The 21,250-nt window shown below is 43.1% G+C and overlaps 1 long non-coding RNA gene across 1 annotated transcript; it reads right to left on the reverse strand.

Annotated features, from left to right (window-relative positions):
• Nucleotides 1-1,204: 1,204 nt before the first annotated feature.
• Nucleotides 1,205-19,439, reverse strand: LOC144582356 (uncharacterized). The gene is made up of 3 exons (XR_013534928.1): nt 19,204-19,439; nt 6,331-6,445; nt 1,205-1,985 (listed from the first exon to the last, which is right to left on the reverse strand). It is a non-coding gene; the product is annotated as an uncharacterized LOC144582356 (long non-coding RNA).
• Between the last annotated feature and the right edge of the window lie 1,811 nt (nt 19,440-21,250).

Here is a 21,250-nt window from a genome sequence, read left to right on the forward strand (position 1 = left end):
ACAGACTTCACATTTGAACAGAAGCTATTGAATGGGGTGGGTGAAGACCAAACCTACTTATAAAATTCTTTTACTTATTTATTTATATTTAAACATAATTATTGCTTATATAGCCTATCAATTTATAATTCTTTAAAAATATTTAATATAGGATTTTTCTAGAGAGTGCTACTTAGTATTCCTTGTCAGCTTTAGCGGAACAGAGTGCCAATATTTCAGCCTTTCTGTAAGGGTTTAAAGTGTATTTACACTAGAATACTGTTATTTTTACCCAGTGTGTACTATTTTTATAATGAAAGACACTATTGAAATATAAATTTATGTTTTGGACTGAGCACGCTAACTCACCCCGGTAATCTCAGCACTTTGGGAGGCCAAGGCGGGCGGACCACAAGGTCAGGAGTTTGAGACCAGCCTGGCCAATCTGGCGAAACGCCGGCTCTACTAAAAATACAAAAAGTTAGCTGGGTGTGGTGGTGCATGCTTGTAATCCCAGCTACTTGGGAGGCTGAGGCGGGAGAATTGCTTAAACCCAGGAGGCAGAGGTTGCAGTGAGCCGAGATGGCGTCACTGCACTTCAGCCTGGTCAACAGAGCAAGACCCTGTCTCAAAAAGTAAATCAACATATAAATTCATTAAATAAATTTGTTTTGTTGCAAGGCATCCTAGACAGTGCACAAACATGAAGTCTTCAGGAAAAAGGAAGAATCTAAACTAAAACTTCCTTCTGTTTTTGATGGTATATATGCTAAGCCATATTTAGTCTACTAGATGTATACCCTCAATGAGTGGGTGAGTTAAGAGAAAGTCTAAATTAAGGACATGAGGCTTTTACCTCTTTATCTCAAGGGTTCAAAACATATTTAAATAAACATAAGGATAATAGTGAAATATCCTTTCCCCATGGCAGAAACAAAAAAAAAAAATTTAATAGAAAGAATAATAATGAAACAGTGGGGCCGGGTGGGGTGACTCACCTGTAATCCCAGCACTTTGGGAGGCTGAGGTGGGTGGATCACAAGGTCAAGAGATTGAGACCATCCTGGCCAACATGGTGAAACCCCGTCTCTACTAAAAATACAAAAATTAGCTGGGCATGGTGGTGTGCACCTGTAATCCCAGCTACTTGGGAGGCTGAGGCAGAATTGCTTGAACCCGGGATGCAGAGGTTGCAGTGAGCTGAGATCATGCCACTGCACTCCAGCCTGGGGCCTGGCAAAAGAGCAAGACTCTGTCTCAAAAAAAAAAAAAGAAGAAACAGTGGGTTATTGGAATAGAGGCAATGTGCCCTAATGGCGAAAAGTAATCATGTCTGGGGGTTGACTCTCTCTTCACCGGAACACAGCTATGTTATGTAAACTGGGATGTTATTTGAGTCTTCAAGCCTGTTTTCTATCTATAAAGAGGAGATAATAGTTGTACCTATGTCTCTGAGTTCTTAGAAATGAAAGACGTAGCATATACAATTTGCCTAGCGGGGAGCATGGTACACGGGAGAAGATCAGTAAGGGTTGGCTATTGCTGTTATTATCGTTCTTATTCTTACTTGAAAACATGAATAGAGGAAGTTCTCATTGAAGCCAGGGGCTTCAAAAGAGCATGCAGAGCTTGGCAGGTGGGGAGTTTTGGGCATCTGTTGGGTGCTAGACAGTACTTCCATAGGGCAGTTGACCTGGTTTCCAGAGGAGCCGGAGGGTGTTAACCTGGAGCAGTCATCTGCAAATAAGAATTTACTTTAAGTCTTATGTTTTACCTTTTGAAAATTTTGCAGTAGACTCCATAATGCTTGTAAGCATTAACATAGAATAATGTTCTTCCTTCACATTGCATCCCAAGTCCTTATATAACTCCTACTCCTGGGGAGCTGAAACCTACTTATTCTGCGCTTTTTGGCACTGTCTCATTTATGCCAGATGGAGGAACACAGGTTGAAGATGAGAAAGGAGTCACACATACAGGACTGCAGGCAGGAGTTTAAGTTGGGCCTGGGGGTGATGTATAAAAAAGAGATTGAATGAAATAATTCAGTATTACCTACAATAGTAAGCACTATATTGTTAATTACTTTTAAGTGCCAGGCACTCACCTGGGTTAGGTACTCTGTAAGCATTTTTTCATTAAATTTTTACGACATCTTTGAGAACAAGCTATTATTATCTGTATTTGTGGGGAATTTGCTTTGGAAAGCTGGGAGTCCAGAGGCAATGAGACCATTCAATATCCTGTTAATTGGTCCAATGTTGACATGACAACCATTTGGTCCAAGAGGGTAGCAATACAAAAGTGAGAAAGCACACACTTTATTTTGTCATTCAATAAACATTGGATGTGGGCTGCATACCGCATGCTGGTGAATAAGATACTTTCCTTGCTTAAGAGTTAGACTGGAAGTCTGGCTGGCAATTTCAGGGCTATGTAATGAGTGTTGTGGTGGCAGGAAGCACAGAGTGTCTGGGAGCCCTGAGGAGGAAAAACCAGTTCAGCTCTGAGTATCCAGAGTACTTTTCATAGACATGGAGAGAGATTTTGAAGAATTAAATTAAATTTCTTTTCTTTTTTTTTTTTTGTAGAGACAGAGTCTCACTATCTTGCCCAGGCTGTTCTCAAACTCCAGGTCTCAAGTGATCATCCCACTTCAGCCTCCCAAAGTACTGGGATTACAGGCATGGGTTACCATCCCCGGCCAATAATTGAATTTTTAACCCTGAATGGATATGAAACATGGAGGCATAACGTTGTGGCTAAAAGCCAGGACTCTGGAGTCAGACTACACAGAATCAATCCCTGGTCCTGCTACTTACTGGCAATGTGATCTTGGTCAAGTTACTTAACTTTTGCCCCAGAGTTTCCTCATCTGAAAATGGAGATTAAAAATTACCTACTTTATAGGGTTGTTTTGGAGACTGAAATGAGTTAATATATAAATTTTGAAAGAATGCCAAGTCCAGAATAAATTATATGTGATTATTTGCTTCTTGCTATGGGAAATTGAAAGAGAGGGCAGTTGTGAGTGCAAATAGGAACCGATGCTACAATCACATTGATAAATTAACGGACACTTTTGAGGTTTTTCTCACTGTTATGGACCACCCACTCTCACCACCAGGGTCTAGGGTGGGTCAGCAATTTGAAACTTGTCCGGCCTAACCAACATGGTGAAACCCCATCTCTACTAAAAATACAAAAATTAGCTAGACATGGTGGTGCACCCCTGTAATCACAGCTATCAGGAGGCTGAAGCAGGAGACTTGCTTGAACCTGCCAGGCAGAGGTTGCAGTGAGCCAAGATTGCGCCACTGCACTCCAGCCTGGGCAACAGACCGAGACTCTTTCTCAACAACAATGGCAACAACAACAACAACAAAAAACTTGTTAAGGGCTGGGTGGGTAAAGAAAATGAGTGAGACAGCTAGGCACTGTAAGGAACTGAGGTGAATGGGGACCTTTGAAAAGGGTGGCTACAAATCAGTTCCAACCAAGTATCGCCTCATGGAATATTGGTCCAGTGATGCCAGATTCTCTGATATTTCAGGAGAAGTTGCAAAACTATATATTTATGTAAAATGTCCCAATTTAAGAAACTTTAAAAGCTATAAAAGAAAGTCATCTGTGGCTCAATCAAGACTTTTGGGTCCTCCTCTAGGCTCTCTATTGCCTCCAGGGATAGATAACAGCTTTTTCTTTAAAGTTTTCCACCAAAAAGACAGTAGAAAGAAATTGTTAGGCTCTTGGGAGCTAATTTCAAACAGGCTGTGCTTTTCTCAAGTCTAGGTCCCAGGTGGTGCAAAATGGGCCGCTTTGCTGTATAGCGAAGGCTGGATGGGGGTTCCCCCTAGGCCTGGAAGCCTGTGGGGAGGGGCTGGGGGGTTGGGAATTGAACAGCATTTATCACATTTCAAGTGTCATGGAACCATTCAGATCGATTATACATGTAAATGACTATTTTTAGTATCATTCAGATTCCTATTGTTTTATACTCAGATATATTCTATAACGTGAAAGAACCAAATTTCGCTAAAAAGCAGTGACAGTTATCATTAACTACTACCAAATGTAACATTAAAAAAAATTTTTTTTTTTTGAGACAGGATCTTGCTTGTTGCCCAGGCGGGAGTGCCATGGTGTGCTTTCAGCTCACTGCAACCTCCGCCTCCTGGGTTCAAGTGATTCTCCTACATCAGCCTCCCGAGGAACTGGGACTACAGGTGCATGCCACCACGCCCAGCTAAAAATGTAACATTTGAGACTGTACTTTTAATCAACATTCTTGGGCATGGTGGTTTATCCCTGTAATTCCAGCACTTTGGGAGGCCCAGGCAGGGCCATCACTTGAGGCCAGGAGTTAGAAACCAGCCTGGGTAACATGACAATATCCTGTCTTTACAAAACAAAGAAACAAAATGAATTGGGTAGTGTGTGCCTGTAGTCCTAGCTACTTGGAAGTCTGAGGAAGGAGGATTGCTTGAACCCAGGAGTTCAAGGCTGCAGTAAGCTTTGATCACTCCACTGCACTCAGCCTGGGTGACAAAGTGAGAGCCCGTCTCAAAAAATAAAATGAACAAAGTTCGTTCAACAACTATTTTATGAGTATCACTACACGTTGCTCTGTTTATACTCTTATCAACCTGCCTTGTGACGATCAGTGTGAATATATTGGGGTACATATTCAGTGAAGGCAAAGGAGTTCAGATGGGTTTTAGGGATACACTAGTCCTAATGAACTCCATGGCTTTATCAAATGAGCTAATCACCAAAGCCTCACCTGGAAAATGAAACACCATAATTAACCATAATGTTATTACTATAAGACAGGGTAGGCTGAATGCAGTAGCTCACGCCTGTAATCCCAGCACTTTGGGAGGCCAAGGCAGGTGGATCACCTGAGGTCAGGAGTCCAAGACCAGCCTGGCCAACACAGTGAAACCTGTATCTACTAAAAATACAAAAAATTAGCCAGGTTTGGTGGTGTGAGCTAGTGCTGGCTACTCAGGAGACTGAGGCGTGAGAATTGCTTAAGCCTGGGAGACGGAGGTTGTAGTGAGCAAAGATCACGCCATTGCACTCTAGTCTGGGCTAAAAGCGAAACTCTGTCTCAAAAAAAAAAAAAAAAAAAAAAGACGGGATCTTGTTCTGTCGCTCAGGCTGAAGGGCAGATCATAGCTCACTGCCAGCCTCAAACTCCTGGGTTCCTGCTATACTCTCTCTTTAGCCTCTGGAGTAGCTGGGACCATAGGTGTGTGACACCATACAAACCTAATTTTTTTGTTTCTTTTGTTTTTAAATTTTTAAAAAATGCTTGAATTGTTAGATAATTTTGTTTTTTAATTTTTAGTACAGATGAGATCTTGCTATGTTGCCCAGGCTGGTCTTGAACTGCTGGCTTCAAGTGATCCTCCTATCTCAGCCTCTCAAAGTGCAGGATTATAGGCATGAGCTATTATGCGGGGTCTTTATTGTTCTTTTCTTTCTTTTTTTTTTTTTTTGAGACAGAGTTTCTCTCGTTGTCTAGGCTGGAGTGCAATGGTTGCTCACTGCAACCTTCACCTCCCAGGTTCAAGTGATTCTCCCGTCTCAGCCTCTCAAGTAGCTGGGATTATAGGCATGCAACACCATGCCTGGCTAATTTTGTATTTTTAGTAGAGATGGGGTTTCTCCATATTGGTCAGGCTGGTCTCAAACTCCCTACCTCAGGTGATTCGTCAGCCTTAGTCTCCCAAAGTGCTGAGATTACAGATGTGAGCCACTGCACCCTGCCTCTTTTTCAAATATAGAATAAAATGAACCACCTAGAGGTTATATTTTCCCTAAGCTAAAAGGAAATCAGCAATCAAAGCAGGCTGAGAATTTAATACTATTCCTTCAATTTCTCCTTATTCCATTGAGCCCTTAAACTCCATCAACTGGAATTTATTGAAAAAATCATATTAAATAACAACATTTATGAATCAATATGCTAGCATTTATCCTACCCAAATTTACATCTTAATAAGTTTTTTTGAGGATACATCACATTTTACTTTTTTCAACCATAACAAATTCAGCCTGCTGTACATCCACTGGCTTGTGTACCAGCTCAGGAATTTAATTTATACTCTAAGTAAACAAAGTGCAATAGCAGATGTTAGATTGTGTGCTACTCATGGACCAAAACCATCTACATCCAGTTGGCCACATCCAATTTGAGGATGCATGATTTATTTCTATTGAAAATAAGTTGTACCATTCAGGGCAAACACACAAAGGAACAAAGGAAAATAAATAACCTGACTGCCACTGTATCAACGTGTATCATAGCACAGCCTTTCTTCTTATTTTTCAATTAGTTCTTACCTATATGCAATCTCTTCAAACCTTTTATATCTTGAGACTCAAACTGCATAATCTTCTGCTTCATGATTTAATTGAGTGGAAATCCTTTTTTCCAGTAACGGAGAGCTTTAGAGCACTACAACAAAATGCAAATGCAATCTGCTGTTTCCCCAAGGTGAGTATTAAGACCTTTAATAGGAAGATTACACTCAGAAAGTTAATCTTTCAATTTTTATTTTGCCCAACATTATTCACGGTGAGTATATTCAGTTTATGCTACACACGAATGTTCTCAACATGAATGTAGATCATATAGACTGCTTACTGTATGGATTAAATGAGCTCATACATGTAAAGGATTTAGAACAATATCTGGAACATAATGAATTGTCTTTATAATAATCATCATCAAGCCAGGCAGGGTGGTTCACACCTATAATCCCAGCACTTTGGGGGGCTGAGGCGGGCAGATCACTTGAGGCCAAGAGTTCAAGAGCAGCCTGGCTACCATGGTGAAATCCCATCTCTACTAAAAATACAAAAATTAGTTGGGTGTGATGGTGCATGCCTGTAATCCCAGCTACTCAGGAGGCTGAGGCAGAAGAATTACTTGAACCCAAGAGGCGGAGGTTGCAGTGAGCTGAGATTGTACCACTGCACACCACTGTATTTCAGCCTGGGTGACAGGAATGAAACCTTGTCTCAAAAAATAATAATAATAATAATCAACATAAACTTTTTTCTCAATCTTTGCCTCTGGTTCTTTAGGCTATGTAATTCCTACCTTGCATTCTATCTGGACCTCCAAAAATAATATTCAGGCTTACTTCACATTGCATGCCTGTTTCAAAACACCTCATGTACCCCATATACACCCTCATATACACCTGCTATTTACCCAGAAGAATTTTTATAAAAAAATAATAAAAACATTAAAAAATAAAACAAATAGGACAGGCACGGTGGCTAATGCCTGCAATCCCAGCATTTTGGAAGGCTGAGGCAAGCGGCTCACTTGAAGTCTAGAATTCAAGACCAGCCTGAGCAACATGGAGAAACCCCATCTCTACTAAAAATACAAAATTAGCCAGGCATGGTGGTGTATACCTGTAGTCTCAGGTACTCAGGAGGCTGAGGCAGGAGAATTGCTTGAACCCGGGAAGTGGAGGTTGTGGTGAGCTGAGATCATGCCATTGCACTCCAGCCTGGGGAGCAAGAGCAAAACTCTGTCTCCAACAACAACAACAACAAACAAACAAAATAAAGGATAATATCAGGGTGTGCTCAAAAGGAAAAAAAGAACAATATTTGAATGTTAAAAAAAACAACAAAGATAATACTCAGGATAGGAAGGTTCTTCTAAATATAAAGTTTTGTGTAAGTTAGGGTTCTCCAGAGAAAAAGAACTAATAAGAGATAAACAGAGATGCAGATATGGACATAGACATAGATATAGTTTTGTTATAAGGAATTGGTTCACTCAATTATGGAGGCTGACAAGACTCAAGATCTCTATAGTTGGCAAGCTGCAGAGCTAGGAGAGCTGATGATGGAGTTCCAGTCTGAATGCCGCCACGCTCAAGACCCAGAAAGAGCCTGTTTTCTTTTTATGTAGAGATAGGGTTTCACCATGTTGGCTGGGAAGGTCTCGAACTCCTGGGCTCAAGTGATCCGGCTGCCTAGGACTCCCAGACTGCTGGGATTGTGGGTGTGAGCCGCTGTACCTGGCTCCAGTTCAGTCCTGAAGTCAGACAGGCAGGAGGAAATTCCCTCTTACTTTGCAAGCGCTTCAGCCTTTTTTTGTACTTTTCAGGCTTTCAGGTGATTGGATGAGACCCACCCACGCTGGAGAAGATAATATACCTTATTCAGTCAGAGACACCTTCATGTACACACCCAGAATAATGTTTGATCAAAAGTCTAGCACCCTGTGGCCCAGTTGAGTGACACATAAAATTAACCATCATGTATTCCATTTTGACTAGTGTTTCTCCTCCCTTAGTCAGGTGCACCTCATAGATTCTTCCAGAATGGGACTCAATCAGCATATTTTTACTGTGTATAAGGCAGAATTGCTTGTAAAGTATTTTTAGAGATGTTTTTTGTTCTGAAGGAGCTAATAACATAGTTAAAAAGACTAAACAAAACCTGGATTAAAAATATATTAAAAAGGAATAAACAAAAACTATAGCAAGGGAAGGGGTAGTTAGTACATGGAGACAAATGAATGTTGTAGACAAGGTGATTCTGTGGAGGAAATGGCTGGCACGTATTGGAGCGGGGTAAGCAGAGCTCAAGGAAGAAACGGGTCTCAGAGTAAAGGATATGGATGATTTTATTAAGCATGGGGAAGAATTATATTTTCAATATTAATTTCTGTATTTCTAGGTGTGCCATTTCCTCTTCCTGCAGCTACAGTGAAGCAGAAACAAAGGCTCATAGAAAACAGTGTCCTATCCGTGCTTCTTAATAAAATAATAATAAAAAAAGAAGAAAACACCATCCTAAGTGGGAAACTTTTAGGGTTCACAGAGCAGAATTTACCTCACTGTTTAAATAAAACTAGGTCTGGAGAAGGGAGAGGAGAGGGCCGATGAGACGCTGGGACTACAGAGGGGAGAACCAGAGATGGGTGGAGAGCAAAAGAGGGACGCGCCACCCCCAGAACCAGGGAGCTGCGCAGAAGCAGATTTGGCACAGGTTGTTGTCTAAAAAGGACCTACCAAAAGCAACTCTCTGACAATCTTTGAATACTGGCTCATTCTTTCCCCACTTATTCAGTGCCCATTGCTTGCCACGTTTGGGTGCTAAACTTCTGCAAGTCCATAGTCTACCTCACCTCCAGTAGAGTAAGGGGGTCATGAACATCTTATGAGGAGGAGTGATATCCTGTAGGAACCTCTGATCAAAGTAAGACCCAACACAACCAATTGGGAATTCCCCTTCGAGTGAGGACATTGGTGGCCACACTGTCACTGGGTATATACAGAAAGAACTAGAATCAAATATATTTAGAATGGGCCAACTTTTTTTTTTTTGAAACAGATCTCACTCTGTAGCCCAGGCTGGAGTGCAGTGGCCCAATTCTGGCTCACTGCAACTTCCTCCTCCCGGGTTCAAGCAATTCTCATGCTTCAGCCTCCTAAGTAGCTGGGACTACAGGCACACACCACCACGCCCAGCTAATTTTTGTAGTTTTAGTAGAGATGGGGTTTTGTCATGTTGGCCAGGCTGGTCTCGAACTCCTAGCCTCAAGTGATCCACCCACCTCAGCTTCCCAAAGTGCTGGGTTCCCAGCAGAATGAGCCAATTTGAATAGCTCTTAAGCACATAAAAAGTGCCACTGATAATGGAACTGTTAACCCATATGCAGAGTTTGGCCCAGGAGGGCAGATACTATGTTCAACCACATGTAAAGGATTAAGATTGCACATAGACACATCTTCGGTAATCACTCTAATCTCTTTCACCAAATCAGAAAATGCTATTCTTTTAGGATTTCCCCAAAGGATCATTACCACATGTCTGTCCAAGATAAGTGAAGAAATTACCATGCAGGGATATGACCAAAACAGGGATTCAGGATTGAAATGGTAGGGTTGGCTTGTACAGAGGATGGTTTAATGACTGCCAATAAGCAGAGAAAGAAGAATTGAGAAATATGCTTGTCCTTTACTTACTGCTGGACCTGTAGAGTTGGATTCTAGCCAACCGAGAGAGTTCCTGGCTCCAGCGATCATCCATCCATCCATCCATCCATCCATCCATCCATCCCATCTGTCCATCCATCCATCTGTCCAACACATATTTACTGAATGATTGCTACATATTAAATATTTATCTATGAGCAGAAATTTAGCAGTGGGGAACAAAGACAAAAATCCCTGCTCTCGTAGTGCTTATGGTTTAGTGAGGAGAGCAAGATAACAAAATAAGCAGAGTAGATTACAGGGAGAAAGAAAATGAGAAAGCAGCATGGGTAGTGCCAGAGTTGGTGGAGAAAAAGCCCCACTGGGAAGGTGACTTGGAGTGAAGGCTTGAAGGACCATGCATGAGCCACGTGGCTAACCAGGGAAGAGCTCCCACAGGGCGATGGCGGGAGCAAAGTCCCTGAGCTACTTTATGGCACATAAAGGCTGATTAATTTGTAACGGCAAATGACACATGACGAGACTTTGGTTAAGGTATATATACATTCCTCTGTGTTTAAGATTATTTTCTGCCAGAAGATGCTTAAGCTAAATATTGACCTAAGTTTTTTCTATGTAGTATTATGTTATTCTTTGAAAATAGAGTACTAAGTCATTCCAGCCTGATTGGCAATTTCTTTAATACTGCAAAGGAATGTGCCAACTGGCATCTAGGAACTTGGTGGTGAAGCAGCCAGTGATTACAATTTGTGATTGCTTATTGACAAATTAAGACAGAAATTGTCATGGCCTGACCTCCTGCTGATGTAAATCCTTGATTACCAGGAGCATCAAGACAACTCTTTCCAGTGTCCTGTACCCTTTCTAATGTCCCTTATTAAATATACATAACTTTGCAATCTTCGATGGGGTCAACATTCAACACGCCTTGACTTTTAACTGGCACCACTAATCAACGTGATATTAATCCAGGATGAACACCTGTCACATCAGGGCAAGAGATAGGAACCAATGAAGTTGCTTCATGGATGAAGGTGGCATTTTCTATGCAGGGTTTAGTCATTCCTTATGGTTTTCGCTTGCTGTGAAAAACTCATGAGACCAGTAGCTCATTTTGCAAGAGCTATCTTTAAACTCTTTCCTCAGCCTCTCTCTTATTACTTCAGTACAGTAACGGTTGGGTCTTCAACTAAGTGACATTTGAGACCTTCATATATCTAAGACATCATATCATACTTCACAGCAAGAGACAGTGAGTCTTCATTTAAGGCCGAATTTCTGGTGTTAGTGGAGAATTTGGTTTGAATGCTCTTATTCATGTTTCTAAAATTGCAAACATATTTTATTTATTTATTTATTTATTTTTGAGATGGATTCTCACTCTGCTGCCCAGGCTGGAGTGCAGTGACAAGATCTCAGCTCACTGCAACCTCTGCCTCCTGGGTTCAAGTGTTTCTCCTGCCTCAGACTCCCAAGTGGCAGGGACTACAGGTGTGTGCCATCACGCCTGGCTAAATTTTTATTTTAGTTTTTTGAGATGGAGTCTCTCTCTGTTGCCCAGGCTGAAGTGCAATGGCATGCTCTTGGCTCACTGCAACCTCCCCCTACCAGGTTCAAGCGATTCTCCTGCCTCAGCCTCCTGAAAAGCTGGGATTACAGGCACACGACACCATGCTTGGCTAATTTTTGTATTTTTAGTAGAGACAGGGGTTCACCATGTTAGTCAGGCTGGTCTCGAACTCCTGACCTTGTGATCCGCCTGCCTTGGCCTCCCAAAGTTCTGGGATTATAGGTGTGAGCCACCATGCCTGGTCTAATGCCCTGCTGAATTTTGTATTTTTTAATAGAAATGGGGTTTCACCATGTTGGACAGGCTGTTCTCAAACTCCTGAACTTGTGATCCACCCACCCCCACCCCGGCCTCCCAAAGTGTAGAATTATAAGTGTGAGACACCGCACCTGGCCCATATTTTATTTTATTATTTTATTTATTTTTTTAAGAGACAGGGTCTTGCTCTGTCACCCTGGCTGGAGTGCAGTGGCAGGATCATAGCCCACATAGCCTGGAACTCCTGGACCCTCAGGTAGCTGGGATTATAGGTGCAAACTACCTCGCCTGGCTTAAAACTGCAAACACATTTGTCTTATTATATTGGTAGTCTATACATTAGAGAAAACTAGAATAGAAATGAGGGTAGAACTCAGCCATCTTTACAGTGTGCCAATTTAGGGGTCTATCAGATTTTTCAGTTGGTAATAAAAATATGGGTCAGTGATTTTATTATTTATTTATTTATTTGAGACAGTCTCGCTTTCTCCCACAGGCTAGAGTGCAGTGGCACCATTTCAGCTCACTGCAACCTCTGTCTCCCGGGTTCAAGTGATTCTCCTGCCTCAGCCTGCAGAGGAGCTAGGATTACAGACACAGGCCACCACTCTTGGCCTGATTTTTGCACTTTTACCAGAGACAGGGTTTCACCAGGTTGGCCAGGCTGGTCTCAAACTCCTGGCCTCAAGTGATCCACCTACTTCAGCCTCCCAGAGAGCTGCAATTACAGGTGTGAGCTGCTGCACCCGGCTTGATTTTACAATTTATTTCTTATGGTGCCTGGTATATTTATGAAAAACTCGTTTTACATAAATCACACTTCTGGTTCTTCACAGATTCTCTTCCTACCTGTCCCTCCCTTTTTCACCAGGAGTGAAGCATTTCTGTGTGTGTGTTTGTGTGTCTATGTGTGTGCAGGAAAGTGTGTGTGTGTGTGTGTGTGTGTGTGTGTGTGTGAAGGGGTAGACAGTGTTCTGAATCAAGACAAGACATGGGTCTCTGTCCCCATCTCACTACATGATTACTGGCAGTGCCCTCTCCAGCCTTCACTTGGTCTGTCTCTCAATTTGCTCATCAGTAAGAGGAGAACATCTTTTTATTTCCTTTGTTTTTTTTGTTTGTTTGTTGTTTGTATTTTTTTTTTTTTTGAGACGGAGTTTTGCTCTTGTTACCCAGGCTGGAGTGCAATGGCGCGATCTCGGCCCACCACAACCTCTGCCTCCTGGGTTCAGGCAATTCTCCTGTCTCAGCCTCCCGAGTAGCTGGGATTACAGGCACACACCACCGTGCCCAGCTAATTTTTTGTATTTTTAGTAGAGACGGGGTTTCACCATGTTGACCAGGATGGTCTCGATCTCTCGACCTCGTGATCCACCCGTCTCGGCCTCCCAAAGTGCTGGGATTACAGGCTTGAGCCACCGCGCCCGGCCGTGTTGTTTGTATTTTTTGACAGAATCTTGCTCTGTCGCCCATGCTGCAGTGCAGTGGCAGTGATATTAGCTCACTGCAACCTCTGCTTCCCAGGTTCAAGCGATTCTTCCGCCTTAGCTTCCCAAGTAGCTGGGACTACTGGCGCACACCACCACACCTGGCTAATTTTTGTATTTTTAGTAGAGAGGGGGGCTTCACCATGTTGGCCAGGCTGGTCTTGAACTCCAGACCTCGTGATTCACCCACGTTGGCTTCCCAAAGTGGTGCCCAGCTGACACCTTTTTCTTAGTAGTGGTGTTATGGGGATAAAGCGAGCTGATATATGTGAAGAACTTAAAAGCTATAATGATTAGCACAGCTTTAATACATCGCTCATCACCTGTGCAGATCTGGCATCAGCTCCTCCAGGTGCTACCCAGGATGGCTATGCACCATCTTTGGGAAAATTGTTTCAGTTACTTCACCTGTGCAAGGAGGGTAGTTATTATGCAAATGTGAAGCAATTGTCTGATCACAGCTCACTAGATAGTAGTATTACGGTTTACATGGGATGTGGAGAGTGTGCCAGGTTTGAAGATGCTAGAGTTCCAGAAACCCAACCTCAAGCTGTGCAGAGAGCCTGGGACTAGCCCAGTGGTGTTCGCAGCCTCTGGTCCCCAGGGGCTGCAGCTGAACCTTGAATGGGACCTGCCCTTTCCTGGCAGGGGTGTGGACACATTGGCCTCGGTCAGGCGCCCTCAGGACAGGCGCCAGGGTGGAGCTGGAGCAAGCCTTCTGGAGAACCCCTCCCTCGGAAATGAATTCCAGTGCCTAACTGCAGATTTCATTCATCTTAACAAGAACTACTCCTATGCAGTTTGATTAAAATAGAATACAGACTTCTTAGTAATGATCAGCATACATACTTGCCACACATTCACATACATGAGAAAGAAGTTAGGATTTGTAGTGCAATGCCTGGAAAGCTTGCCCTTTGCCCAGGTGTTTCGTATCAGGACTGCTGTCCGTGAAAACGGCATTCAAAATGAAAGACCGGTGCACATCATAGGACATTTTTATAAGCCAAGCCATTTTCTTTTTCCAATCTGTGCAAATTTATTGACTGCATGTAAAATAAAGAGCATTCGGCAAAAACTTTCTTCTATTATCTCTTAGTAAATTAATCATTGGTTACTTATTGAAAGTGTGTCTGCTGGTAGTCAGACAAGGGCTAGATTATATCAAAATAAGTATATTTGAGCAAACATTTATTGAATAGTAATAGGCACTGTGCTTGGCATTAATAAGATGAAGATCTGGATCCTGTCCTCTGAAAGCTTAGAGAGTGGTTCAGGATGGAGCAGGTGGGGCATAGCAAATGAATGTTTTCAACACAGAAATGTGCTGATGAAAAAGCAGAGGCAGTGGGAACCAGAGAGGAGCTTCCGAATCTGGAAGTCAGAGACGGCTGCCCTGGGGCTTGGGTTGAGTCTCAGAGGATGAATGGGAGTTGGCAAGCAAAATTGACGGAAGGGTGGGGAAGAGTTCTGTGGTTGGGTGAATAGGAGGGACTACGTCACAAGAGACGTGAAATGATATTATGCTGGCAAATAAATACACAAGGAAAGTCTGAGGCAGACTATGGAGGAAGATGAGCTGGGAGAGAAAGGTAGGCAAAATTAGGCTCCAGGAGGCCTCTATGCCATGCTGAGAAATGTGGACTTTGGGTCTATTGGTGGAAAAGGCTGAACGAGGGATTTTGAACATAGCCTCATCCCTTGGCTGGGCATGGTGGCTGGTTCATACCCATAATGGCAGCACTTTGGGAGGCCAAGGAGGGCAGATCACTTGAGGCCAGGAGTTCGAGACCAGCCTGGGCAACATAGCAAGACTCATCTCAAAATTTTATAAATTATAAAAATAAACATAAAAATTAAAAACATACAATGTTTGCTAGTAACCATTCATTAGAAAAAGTTTTAAAATATTTTTTTTCACTTTTTAAAAACTTTAATTTTTATTATTATTTTTTGAGAGAGGGTCTCACTCTGTCACCCAGGCTAGAGTGCAATGGCACGATATGGCTCACTGTAGCCTCCACCTTCTGGGTTCAAGCGATTCTCCTGCCTCAGCCTCCTGAGTAGCTGGGATTACAGGCACACGCCACCATGCCTGGCTCACTATTTTGTATTTTTAGTAGAGACAGGGTTTCACCATGTTGGCTAGTTTGGTCTTAAACTGATCTTAAATGATCCATCTACCTCAGCCTCCCACAGTGCCGGGATTACAGGCTTGAGCCAATGCTCCCAGCCTTTAAATTTGATTTTAATTTTTATTTCTTTTTTGAGGGATGGGGTCTTAGGCACTGTCACTCAGGCTGGAATTCAGTGGCACAATCATGGCTCACTGCGGCCTTGACCTGCTGGACTTCTGAGCAGCTAGGGCTACAGGTGCATGCCACCACACTTGGCTAATTTTTTAAATTTTTTGTAGAGACAGGGTCTTGCTATATTGCCCAGGCTTGTCCCAAACTGTTGGCCTCAAGTGATCCTCCTGCCTCAGCTTCCTAAAGTGCTGGGATTACAAGTATCAGCTACTGTGCTTGGTTAGCTACTAACCCTTCTTCTCCAAATTCCAACTCCATGTTTGTTTTTGTTTTGAGACAAGGTCTCATTCTGTCACCCAGGCTGGAGTGCAGTGGTGAAATCCTGGCTCACTACATCCTCTGCCTCCAGGGCTCAAGCGATGGTCCCACTTTGGCCTCCAGAGTAGTTAGGACCACAGGTGAGCATCACCACACCTATTTATTTATTTGTTTATTTTTGGTAGAGGTGGGGTTTTGCCATGTTACTCAGGCTGGTCTTGAACTGCCAGGCTCAAGCTATCGGCTTGCCTCAGCCTCCCAAAGTGCTGTGATTGCAGGCGTAAGCCACGGTGCCCGGCCCAACTTTACATTTTTATGAGCACTGGGTTGGATTACATTAACTCAGTGCTGTCTAACTTTTAAATTTTCATGTTAGAAATGATAAGCTGGGTGTGATGGTATATGCATATATCCCTATATACTCAGGAGGCTGAGGCAGGAGGATTACTTGCGCCAAGGGGTCAAGGCCAACCTGGACAACATTAACATAGTAAAACTCCATATCTAAAAAAAATAAAAATAAAAATGATATCCCAGACTAGGATAGAAAGATAAAGTTGCTCTTAGCTACAGGGAAGCATGTCTTTTACAGACACTCTTTTCCCTGGGCTTCAGGCAGCAGAGCTAATGGAAGACAGCTCCGTACTTTGCCACAGATACAAGCTACATAAGGCGGAGCCTACGCCGGGGAGCTTTGTTTTCATTTTTATTCCAAAATCCTCTTGTTCTCCAACTCAGATTTTCAATAGACAAGCATGCATTTTGTCTCAACAATTATGGCAAGGCATTGGGCTGGGTATCAGAGATGCAGCAGAGAGCAACATAATAAACTGGGTTCATGCTTTCAAGTAGTTTAAAGACCAGCGATGACAATGCTTGGGGAGTGCGCTGGACTCAAGAGAGTAAGCGGGAATTGCACTAGGCATGCCAAGCGCCATGAGGGGAGCACTATATTTGGGAGCGTATCCTAGACCGGGTGTCGGAAAAGGCTTCCCTACAGGAACTGATATTTAAGCTGAGAGCTGGAGGATACATAAGACTGAGCCAAGCAAGCAGAAGGAGGAAGTGTGTTCCAGGCAGACGGACAGCGCAAGTGAGTCCCAAAGGCAAATGGGAATGGGCCATGCTGCAAGAATTCCAAGGAGCTCCTGTGCTGGAGAGGAGTGCAGGGGAGAAGCACACTGGGAGGCGAGGCCAGGGAGAAAGAAGGGTCAGTGAAGGAGGGCATTAGCAGCCATGTGACGCAGCCCTTTACGTGCTGTGATGATGATGTGGGCCTTCAAAATTTTTTCCCTACTTGATACTCTAAGACAGTGACTGTCAGAGAGGTTAACTGACGTTCCTGAAATCAACTATCAGGCTGGGCATTGTGGCTCATTCCTGGAATGCCTGTAATCCCCACACTTTGGGAGGCTGAGGCAAGAGAATGGCTTGAGACCAGGAATTTGAGAACAACCCTGGCAACATAGGGAGGTCCTGTGTCTACAAAAAAATTAAAAAATTAGCCAGGTGTACTGGCATACTCAGTCCCTCCTGAGTAGCTGGGACTACATCTGTATGTAGTCCCAGCTACTCAGGAGGCTGAGGTGGGAGGATCACCTGAGGCTGGGAGGTTAAGGCTGCAGTGAGCTGTAACTGCACCACTGCACTCCAGCCTGGGGCAACAGAGTAAGACTCTGTCTCAAAAATAAACATATAAATCAAAAATCAAATGTCTACGCATTGACGGGCCACTGTGTCTTCCTTGGGTTTTCCCAGAAGCAGATCATGACACAAAGATTCAATTATTTGGAGGATTGGCTTAGGAAATGCCAGCAAAGAAGTGGCAAAGGGCACAGGAAACTGAGTTCCGCTTATTAGTACTGGGTTGAAGGCCACAGTAGGGGTGGGGAGGTGATATTCATTCTCTGGCACCTCTAGTCCGCTGCCTGGGTGGGTACAGTGGGTGCAGAGACAGCTCTCAGGTGAAGGAATGCAAGTGTGGAAAGTTGGGCATTTGGAATGGTGGTCGGCCAGGGCAAGGGGACATGAGCCGGGCACTGAGTTCTCTGCTGCAAAGTTCTACGGCCCTGATTCTGAGCTCCTACACTGCACTACACTGGCTGGATTTGACTTGAATTCCACCTGACTAGCAGGTAAAAGATGCTCATTTGGTGGTGGATAGAGGTAGAAAAGTCAAAGAACATTCTAGAACTCTATGCTGGGGCCCTGGCAATACCTCAGGCTCTAAGCCTACATCTCCTTAGTCACAGCATACACTTCCCATAATTCTTTCCTTCACTTGGGAGTCTTGATACCAAAGGAAGACATGCCACTTTGAGCAGCCTATTAATTTGAAAGTGTCAAGTTTAACTAGGGAAATAAATGAGACTCCTCAAAATCAGAGCTTAGTGAGGCATGAGGTATTGAACAAGGTTACTTAGTTTAACACAGCTGGATTAATTAAGGTAAAGACTTTGGGTTGGGATTTGGGGGGCCTTCTGACTCATGCAGTTTTTCCAGAAATGAATGGGTCGTAAGTGTTGGGAATCTGATACTTAATGACTTAGTTTTGGGGCTAAAAAGTTCCCAGTAAGTTTGTCTCTGCAATAGTTGTCCTTGGGAGACATTGTAGAGCAAGAGAAAAAGAGAGGTTGGTTTTCCTTTCCTTCCTAGCCTTTTGCCCTTATCACACATTTATAGCTGGAGGCGCTGTGAATTTAGATATCAACATCATGGTTTAGGTGCTTAAGGATTTCGTAGTCTGTGAGAAGACAGACACACAGATAAATGTACACTAGCTAACAAGATGTGGGGCCCTGGGGCAATCTTTCAGCCACTCCGGGCTCTGTTTCATCTGGAAAGACCTTGATGGACAAGTTCAGTGCTTCTCAACCTTGGCTGCTCATTGAAAGCAATCGGGAGCTTAAACAACACCAATGCCCCTGCTGGCCTCATGGCTCTGGAGAAAGGCCCAGGCATCGGTAATTTTTTTGAAAGATTTTATTAACTCTAAAACTCCTTCCCCCAGGCTCCCCCAACCCATCAAGACAGGTTGTGCTCTGTTTAACTCAACAGAAGACAGGAGGTAGGAGGTGAAAATCACATTCCCTCCTCTTGGTCCAGTGAATAGTAGCATGAGGGCAGTGGAGGTCTGCCTTAGGCGATCATATGCCAGCTGCCTCTTGGACTCTAAGTGAATAGCTCACCTCAACAGAACACATAGAACACTCGTTCCAGAAATAACAGGTGCTCACATTTTTCTTACTCAGGAGACACATTCATAGAGCCAACAGCTAATTATCATACCAAGAAAACACAAACCGTGAGGGAGAGCGGAGGCGGGCTGGCAGCACCCTTGAGTTGTACAAACCGTGACTCACTGGTGTCCAAGGCTGAAGCATCTCCGTAGCATCTTTCTGAGAAGTACCCAGTGGTTATTTTGCAAAGGAAAGAAGGCAACGTGCTTTGCCGTGGGCCTGAACGGAAGGAGAGCTCTTCTCCAATCTCCTGCGTCCTCTGGTTGGCTTCAGACCACACCTCCCATTGAACTTTCTGTCACTGGAATAGAGAACAGTTGGCTCCCACATCCCTGTTCTGGCGTGTTCACTACATTAACAACATCTTCTGTTACGTATAAGGCAATTAAATGATGAGCTTAGAAGCTGGCATCTTTCCTTTAAAGTAAAAGGCAGCTTCTGTTTTGCTAGTGACAGTCTCCTGTAAAAATAACTCTCTTGTTAGGGATGACATAAGAGCCACTGAAACCATCTCCACTCACGGTTAGCTTGGAGCCTGCCCCATGCCCTTCCGAGGCCCTTTCTCTGATACATGCTGACAAAATCAGCTCCCTGTGCGCCAATATCAACATAATGACCTCACCTTGGATGAGCTTATGAGTCTCTGAAGGCTGACTGATTCTTCAAAACACGCTGAGGGGATGAGTTAGAGGCATGTTTAAATTGCTTGTACTTTTCCTTGCTGGCTGTAAAGCCAGCATTGCTCTATCTAATGCAATGTCTACAAAAAGCCACAGAACTCCACTTTTTTTTCTTTTTAGGCTGATATATTTTCTATTCCATCTTCTGCCACAGGTCTTGTTTGAGAGAACTTTGGAATGTGTAATGACCACTAAGAGTATGGAATTGAATTAGCTGATTAATTACAAAGGTAGAGCCTCAATTTAAAAGAAAGATGCCCAAACCAGGCAAAGGGGATCATTCCTCTAATCCCAGCACTTTGGGAAGCCAAGGCAGGAGGATCAGTTGTGCCCAGGAGTTCAAGACCAGCCTGGGCAACATAATGAGACCTCATCTCTACAAAAGACCAAAAAGTTACCTGGGCATGGTGGCACATGCCTATCTACTTGCGAGGCTGAGGTGGGAGGATCGCTTGAGTCCAGAAAGTTGAGGCTGCAGTGAACTGTGATCATGTTCACTGTACTCCAGCCTGAGCAACAGAGTTTAACTCAACAGAATACAGGAGTTAGGTGGTGAAAATCACATTTCCTCTCAAAAAAGAAACAGTATAAGACAGAGGCCTATATCAGCCCATTAAAGACTTGGAGGTGGGGGCGGTCAAAACTCAACTGAGACTGGGCCCAGTGGCTCTCGCCTGTAACCTTTGGGAGGCCAAGTGGATCACTTGAGGTCAGGAGTTTGAATCCAGCCTGGGCAACAAGGTAAAACCCAGTCTTTACTAAAAATACAAAAATTCTGCCTGATAACGAAAGAAAAAAAAGAAAAAAAAATACAAAAATTAGCCAGGCATGGTGATAGGCACCTGTAATCCCAGCTACTTGGGAGGCGGAGGCAGGAGAATCTCCTGAACCCAGGAGGCAGAGGTTGCAGTGAGCTGAGATCATGCCATAGCACTCCAGCCTGGGCAACATAATGAGACTCCATTAAAAAAAAAAAAAAAGAAAGAACTTGGAATGACACATATAATGTGTGATGTAGGCAGGCTCCAAGGCATTAAAATATGGGAACTGAGTTTTCCAATTAGACATTTTTTTTTCATTTAAGTTATATTATTGTTTTATTTGAAAAGTGAGGGATACCTTATGGAAAATACAGAAAATACAAGAAGAATCTTTTGTAAGTCATTATGTTCCTATACAAAGCATTAGTGTTATAGCTTATATTTTTTTCTAGTCTTTTTTCTTTGTGTTGCTTTTTGGTAACATACTGTTTATATATATAAATATATAATATTGAGCAGGCACAAAAATCTGCTTTGGGTTTTAGTGTTTTCATCTGTATACTAGTAATAATAGTATTACTATATAGCATAATTATAATATGGCATGTATAGCAGTATATCATAGTAATAGTACTATATATATAGGGTATACACTATTATATATAATAATAACACATATTATATATATGCATTCTATTCTTTTTACTTAATGTGCATTTTTCTATTTTA

The sequence above is a fragment of the Callithrix jacchus genome, chromosome 4, assembly GCF_049354715.1.
Source record: "Callithrix jacchus isolate 240 chromosome 4, calJac240_pri, whole genome shotgun sequence".
In the NCBI taxonomy this organism is placed as follows: domain Eukaryota; kingdom Metazoa; phylum Chordata; class Mammalia; order Primates; family Cebidae; genus Callithrix; species Callithrix jacchus.